Source organism: Crinia signifera, chromosome 5, assembly GCF_055691185.1.
Source record: "Crinia signifera chromosome 5, ASM5569118v1, whole genome shotgun sequence".
Lineage (NCBI taxonomy): Eukaryota > Metazoa > Chordata > Amphibia > Anura > Myobatrachidae > Crinia > Crinia signifera.
Window position 1 is genome coordinate 84,293,171 of NC_139221.1, and position 8,266 is coordinate 84,301,436.

The 8,266-nt window shown below is 49.8% G+C and overlaps 1 protein-coding gene across 1 annotated transcript in view; it reads right to left on the reverse strand.

The window, feature by feature from the left end:
- LPIN2 (lipin 2) overlaps positions 1-7,823 on the reverse strand; it is a 113,223-nt gene extending 105,400 nt beyond the window's left edge. The window contains exon 1 of the mRNA XM_083187569.1: positions 7,500-7,823. The gene's annotated coding sequence lies outside the window, so the exon portion shown is untranslated. The remainder of the gene's footprint in view (positions 1-7,499) is intronic.
- Positions 7,824-8,266: the final 443 nt, after the last annotated feature.

Consider the following 8,266-nt stretch of genomic DNA (forward strand, 5'->3'; position numbering starts at 1 on the left):
TTTATGTCCAAAGAAAGCAAGAACTCCTGAGGCTCCAGAGAGGCTATAACAGAGTGTACTGACTCCATCTTGAAAGGATGGTACTGGACGTACAAATTGAGTGCCTTGAGGTTTAAGATGGGTCTCGCGGATCCATCCGGCTTGGGAACCGTGAATAGATTTGAGTAAAATCCTCTTTCCCTCTCCTCGAACGGCACCGGCATAATCACTCTGGATTTCAAGAGCTTCTCCATAGCGCCTTGCAACTGTATTCTCTTCTCTTGCTCGCGTGGCAGAGCAGTTGTGAAAAATCTTGAAGGTGGGGGACCCGCAAACTGAATCCTGTATCCGTCTGAAATGAGCAGACGGACCCAAGGATCCGACGTGGTGGCAAGCCACTGTTGTCGAAACTCCAAAAGACGGGCCCCAACCTGGGAATCCCCCAGCATGGCTGGAGGATAGTCACGCTGCAGGCTTCTCCTGGGGCTTGGGCAACTGGGCCCTGGCCGCAGGCTGACCTCTTGTCTTTCCACGGGACCCACGAAAGGAAGAGGACGAACCTCTTCCCCTGCCGCGAAAGGACTGCTGCGGGCGAAAGGAATTGAACGAGGGCCCCGCGTACTGACGTCTCGCCGGAGGAGGAGCAGATGGCAGAAAAGCCGACTTACCTCCCGTGGCCTGGGAAATCCATTTGTCCAACTCAGGGCCGAACAACATGTCCCCAGTAAAAGGCAAAGCTTCTACCGCCTTCTTTGACTCCATGTCCGCCTGCCAGGACCTCAACCACAAGGCTCTTCTGGCGGCGATAGAGTTGGCCGATACCCTGGTAGCAACCGTAGTGATGTCCTTGGATGCGTCTGTAAGAAAATCTGCCGACTCGCGGATATGTTCCGCCAGTACCTTCAGTTCCTGGCGGGGAACACCCGCATCCAGACCCTGAACTAGCTGGTCAGCCCATTTAGAAATGGCCTTACTTACCCAGGCTGACACCACCGCTGGTCGCAACTGGGTTCCTGCTGCCACATAGATGGCCTTCAGCGTATTTTCCAGCTTCCTATCCGCAGGGTCCTTTAAGGACGTAGCCCCCGGAACCGGCAGGGTAGTCTTCTTGGACAACCTCGAAAAGGAGGCATCCACAGGAGGAGGCGTCACCCACTGCGCTAGCGCAGACGGTTGAAACGGGTATAAGGAAAGAAATTTCTTCGGAACCTGGAACCGTTTATCCGGGTTCTGCCATGGTGAATTAAGTTGTTCCTGTTTAGGAAAAGGAAAAACCACCAGCTGCTTAGGACGTACCTCAAACAGCTCTAAATCCTGGGACACGGGTTCCGGCTCCTCCGGGAAGTTAAGGACCCGTTTAACAGCAACTATAAGCGCCTCCACCCCTGCCGGGGCTTGTTCTGGCTCAGCTGCAGGCTGGACCTGATCATCATCCTGGTCCGGATCTATGTCGTCTGCTAGAAACTCCTGTTCCTCCGCGGAATCATCAGAGTCCCGCAGAAGTAACGGCCGTTTTGGCCGCCTCTGTTGTAGAGAAGGAACAGACATAGAAGAAACAAATGAATCCATGGATCTAGTTAGAGAAGAGACCCAGGCTGGCTGAGCCACTCTGGATTCAGCCAGTTCAGAGGAAAGCTGAGACATGGCCCCCACTAATGTGGAAGCCCATGCAGGAGGAGCAACAGGGACCTCAGAAGGACCCTGTGATATGCCCCTGCATGTTTCACAAGTAGTAGCTTTACCCTCAGCAGAGGACTGTGTAAACTTTACACCACAAGCGATGCATATGAAGGCTTTCTGAGCAGCCTTAGTGGATGCCTTGCCAGTCATGTTTTCAAAGCACTTACACACACCTCACACACAGATAAGACAGGGAGGGGTGTAAGGACCCAGGGACTGTAGGTACCAGAGGGAAGACTAAGCCTCCTTGATAGCAACCCAAAAAAACCTTCCCCCCACACAAAGCTATAAAGCCACCAGAGGGGATACAAGGGTTAACGTCCCACTGTCTTGTACACCTAAGCAGGAGAGAGGTGACAAGCAGAACAATGCCTCAGAATATAGCTAGACACAGCAATATTCCCACATTTGTAAAACTAAGCACTGCCAAGTCCCCCTCACCGCGGCATTACATTTAAAATGGCGCCCGCCGCGTGCGGTACCGCGTCTGAACAGCCTCACACAGCGATATACCGCTATATCCCCGCTACGCTGAGCCTCCCAGCCAGCAAGGTTTTAACCCCTCTGCACCTGCTGGGAGACGCGACAGCGGGTTAACACGCGGCGCGCTGCGTGAAACACAAACAGCACGCCCCGCTGAAAGGGTACTCACTGTTAGTGACTGTGTCCTGGGGCTCTCCGGCGTCACAGGCAGGCAGAAGGTGTCTGACGGTCCCTTTGGTGGGGGACCGCAGGAACACAGTTAGGCTGGCAGGCGTCTTTTAGCAGAGACCCTGACAGTCAGTGCTGGCTAACCAGCGCGCCAAGCTCCCTAGCAGGGATGCGAAAAATACTCAGAAACTGAGATAAATTCCCTAGCAGGGAAAATGCCAGAAAAAAATGCCCAAAAGAGATGCAAATACAGGAGAGAACTCCTGCGTGGCCAGCTCCCGAGCACAATTTTTCTAACTGGGGATTGTGGGTACTAGAGGGGAGGAGCCAGCTGTTTAAAGTTACAGTGTGCCAGTTCCCAGCCATCCACCTCTATTACCCAGCGTGAACGCCAGTGTCCCCTGCCGGATGATAGAGAAAGGATTTTTATACAGTGTGTCAGAGGTGGCCAAACAGTGGGTCACAATCTGCCAGTAAATGCCCATACACACTGGGCGACTTTTTGCTGAAAGCAGCTCAGTTTTCTTGTTTGAGCCTCTTTTAGCTCAAAAGTCGCCCAGTGTGTATGGGCCAGCGATGAGCACTGAAATACTGACCTTAACTGTGTTAGAATCACCACAGCAGAGAGTGACAGCCCAGGCAGGTAGACGGAACTGTGCGGGTTTTGGAAGATGCAGGCTGCTAGAATGGCCACTGCGTTTTCAGAAAACCAATTAATCCACCAATATGTTTTTGATTGTGGGAGGAAACGGACTACCCAGAAGAAACCAACACAAACCGATATATAACATGCAAACTGCACCCACATATGGTCCCTGCTAAAACCTAACCCAATTCTAATGACAGCACTACCATGATTTCCCCTCAAAATAGACTTTGGGGGCCGATTCAGACTCACTAGTAGCAGGCCAAACTCGGCCCCGTCCCCGATGGTCAGGGTTTGCGCATATGCAAACCCCAGGAGCGAACAGCTTTGGCGAGTTTCAAATTCGCCAGGGCATTTGCTCCAGGAGGGCCGGGAAAGGGGCGGCAGAAGGGGAACACCCATCGTTTTATGGGCAAGCCCATTAAAACCCTGGGCGTAGCCCTGCAGTTGCAGGTGTGCTGATGCCTGCTTGGGGTGGACGTCAGTAGTAAGCGCCGCTGGACATCCCCGTGATGTTGGCTGCACAATTATATGCAACTTACAGTAGGGCTGACATCACAAGATTTCCCTGCTCTTTATTGCATGTTGGGTCCAACAATTTGAATTGCATCATCCCCTATATTTGCTGGTACGATACATTTTATTTGCCTGGCTAACTTATGTATAAACATTACATACAATGGTAGGTCTCAAAAGATTTTTGTAAAGTAGATCACAAGCAATGTATTATTGAGGAACTGCCTGCTGGGTACAGTTTACTTTGCTGTAGACTGCAATAAACTAGAGATGAGCATAACAGGAACAAGCTATTTAAACAACACAATATAACAGACTATATTGGCCGAGATGTTCTATGCGCCGTTAAATGTTATGTTTCTATTTTAATCAGTCCTGCTTCTGCATTACCATACCACAGAGCTGTGACTACAGTATAATTCATTCTGTCTGTTGGCATAGTACTGAAGGCAGTCAGGGTCAAATTCTACCAGCAAAACAATGCTGATGTTTCACAGGACAATTTGAATTGAGCTGGTAAGTGTATAGCATCTAACCTGCTGTTCACCTGCAGCCCTTTCCCCCTTGTGTCACATGAACATGATCTGGCCGTCCCTGGTGCCAAGGGCAATTTATCACCTTTTAGGCAGGCATGTCAAAACTGTGGCACTGCAGCTGTTGTGAAACTACACATCCCAGCATGCCTTGGCATAGTTTTAGCATTCTCTAATAGCTAAACTGTGGCAAAGCATGATGGGACTTCTGGTTTCACAACAGCTGGAGGGCCATAGTTTGGACATGCCTGTTTAGGGTCAGACCATAGAGGGGGACTTTTCCTTGAGCTGAAGAGATGTGAGGAAACATCTGCAATAAAAGGCAGCATCTGGTATTTAACTCCAGGGGAACCCACCAAATCCCCATTTTACCCATAATCAATGAATTAGCACAGGTTAACCTAAAATTACCACACAGGGAAAAAACCTTTTAAGGAATAGATTTGGCCATTAAACCCGGAGCTATTCCCCACACAGCAAATAACTGATAACTGGATTCCCGACTAAATGTGTACCAACAGATGACCAAGTCTACGCGACATGACACATTAATGTAAAAAATATTATTGGAGAGACAGGGGTGTCACTCACCCATATTTCTTAACCTACCCCAGTTGCACATATAATACATATGACCGCACATTGTTGGAGCATAAGCAGTGTGACTAGAAGGAAGATACCCTCCATAAATAGGTGTATGCATACAGTACCTCTGCATTAGGCCCTTACCGTGGTGCCCATCAAGGAAGCATTTAAATGGACATGAAATTAAAACCATGCCTACTGGTCTTGTAATTACCTTAATGCAGGGGTGTCCAAACTTTTTGCAAAGAGGGCCAGTTTTGGTGAGGTGAAAATGTGGGGGGCCGACCATTCAGCCTGACATTCTTTGAATCATTAATCGCATCAGAATGGTCCCCCACTCAACTTCCATTCACTTTATGTCCCCCAGCCTGCCCTTTCACTGTATATTCCCTAGACTGCCCCCCCTTCTCTGTATTTCCTCCAGCTTGCCCCCATTCACTGTATATTCCCCTGCCTGACCATATTTCTCTGTATGTAAACCAAGCCTGCTCCTCCTTCACTGTATGTCCACTATTCACTGTATGTTCCCCAATCTGCACCCATTCACTCTGTCCCCCAGCCTGTCCCCCTCCTCTGAATGTCCATCACTGCATGTCCCAAAGCCTGACCCTCCATTCACTGTATGTCCCAAAGCCTGACCCTCCTTCACTGTATATCCCCCAATCTGCCCCCATTCACTGTAGGACTCCCATTCACTATGTCCCACAGCCTGCCCCCGCTTCACTGTATGTCCCCCTGCCTGTCCCCTCCCTTCTCTGTATGTTTCCCAGCCCCTTGTGTGAGCCAAAGGACGGAGAGTCAGGTACTGCAAGGACAGGAGATGCTTAGGCTCCCGCTGCGGCCCTCCTCCACTCTGCATGTTACAGGAGCAAGCTTCCCCCTTGCTGCACCCCACACACTGCTGTCACTGTGATTGCAGGGTGATATATAATTGCAGCTGCAGGGGTTGGATGCATACTCACCCGAAAGACGCCAAATAAATCTCACTGTGGTGGCCGGCACCTCCTCACTGCTGCAGACAGCAAGGTAAACGCACACTCGCCGGAGCACCACCATTAGTGCTGTGTGTCCCGCATCTGATGCTCCACCTGCTTCTGGCTGGAGGCTGCTTGAAATTACAGCACGGGCCACAAATGGCCCCCGGGCCTGACTTTGGACATGCCTGCCTTAATTTAAACTTCTGACAGTTGAATATCCTTCCTGACCATCGTGTCGGCTGTTGTCCTATCTATATACCATATACTGGGGCAGGGACTTAAACCCTGTTAGCTGTCCTTCATACCACCAAAAATGTGTGTTTTTATCACCTCGAATACAAGTCGAATACAAGTATGCTTATGCAATTCACACTTCTCCTTTCATTAAATAGCCCAATTTGTACTGTACTACATTCAAGGCTGGATCATAAGCATCTACATGGCATCTTGCCACCAGACTGAAGCCTACGTAAAACATATACGAGACAAAATACAGCTACTACTGTACATGCAGGGATGAAACGCCCATGTGTCCTCAGGTTCAGCTTAAAGTTCTGTGCAAGCAAATGGATTAATCACTTTGTATAAACACGATAATACTGCGTCTTTAAGAGGCGCATGATACAGCTCAAACTGCAGGAGCATTAGGAGGAAACGTCTGGTGACACTATGTGGAAAGGTGTATTACCAGCACTCGAGAGCATGTAGAGCTGACCCTGTGGTCACAGCACAAACTGCTTCTGTTTTATTAAATCTGTTTTATATCAGGCAATTTAAAGGCACAGACAGCACTATTATATCTAATCGGTTTGCGATCCCTGGGTCAACGACTAATGGTCAACAGTGATTAGGTCAGCACCTAAGATCTGTCGACACAAGCTTAAGTTCAACATGCGTTTTTCACCTTTTGGGGGGGGGGGGGGGGGGGGGTGGGGGTTTTCATACTTTGCTATGCAAGTTGGGATAATTGTGAGAATTTAATAATGTGTCTAGCAAAATGAGGCACCAAGCTGGAAGCATGGTGAACGCAGCGAGCCATGCGGTACATTTATATGGTGTACATGTCGGTCAACAGACACCAAAAAAAAAAAAAGAAGAAGAGGGAAGAACACATATTGATCATCTTCTTCATGTCGACAATGTCAAACTACAGCTTGTGTTGACCTGTCAATGTTGACCCTGGCATGTCAATCATTCTTAAGTGTCAACCTAGTCACTGTCATCCATTACTGGTAGACCTAAACATTGTCTACCATCCGTACCGTAACCTATTTACTCATAGCTGTCAAAAAAGTTAAAACATTATCCATGAAACAACTATTTGCTCCTGTACAACAAGCTGAGGCATTTGGCAGCGAATACACTAAGCAATCATTTATATGAGTCACATGCACAAAGTGCTACCAAACAGTGCAATTAGGAAGTTTAGTAACGGACAGAGAACACCAATTGTGCAACAAAACAACAGGCCAAAGAGCGACTGTCCCTTCCAGTCACCATTAGCCAGTGTCCATGTTGCACCTTGGTGGAGGTGGCTTTGGTGAAGAGAGGCTGTTGGGTGCCAGCTGCAATCCCCTCATCCTAAAATAAGGAAGGGACATTGCTCTGTGCACACCTAGCTGCACTAGTGCCACCATTCTCCTCTCATTCCCATACAGTACCCCCCCCCCCCCAACATGCATGCTCACACTGCAGCTCTATACATACTATATATGGTCCATTCCAAGAGATACACCCTCACATAGGTGCTGGCAGGGAGAGGAGGATGGGGGCTGTACAGCCAATGCTCAGGGTGTCCAGGATAGAATAGATAGATAGATAGATAGATAGATAGATAGATAGATAGATAGATAGATAGACGACGCTATGTACACAGGACGCACACACCGGTATCGCACAGGACACGGTGGCGGGGCCCCGGTGACCTCTCACCTCCTCAGGCGCTGGTGATGTAGATAATGCCGGCAGCTGCTGCTGGGTCTCCGATCACCGGCGGCTGCTCTTGCTCTCCCGCGGGCTCCCGGTGAATGAATGGAAGGCAGCGACGTCCGGTTCCGGATGTCTGGCTCCTTCTCTGCCAGTAGCTCCAGACGGTGCGGTACGGCGGAGTGTTTCTGAGACGGGAGCCGAACCGAGCGCTGTTCCAGCAGCGGCAGGGTGGAGGAGGCGGGCCGCCGGGTGATGTCACGGCCGCCGCGCTGTGCTGGATGTGAGCCGCGTCCTGCCTCCTCCCCCTCTCCCAGTCTCACTCTCTCCTGTGCAGCAGCAGCAGTAGACAGTAGTACGTACGTACCGTACTAGTGGGTGGCATGGTGGCTGTGCACTATAGCACAGGTGCTGCTGCTCCTCTCGGGGCAGAGACTCGGCCATCACTCGTTGCTGTGGGTTACCACATAGCTCTAGCGTAGAGGGTACCCGGCTGCTCCAGCCCCCTATATCTAATTAGCTGTATAGATGGCAGACCTGTGTGAGGCACGCTCTGGCCTGCAGAGCCCGGCAGTGTACTACAGTTGAGCCAGGGTTTCCCCACATAAACAGTAGGAATTATCACTGCCATGTACAGAAATATCTGCTTAATATACAGCATGTTGGCAATTTCTCTGTTATCCTCTGCGTCTGTTATCTAAAAATAATAGAAATGATCATTTTAAAAAATCCCATTTAATGGTGGGGGTGGTGGTGGTGGTGTGGTGTCTGCA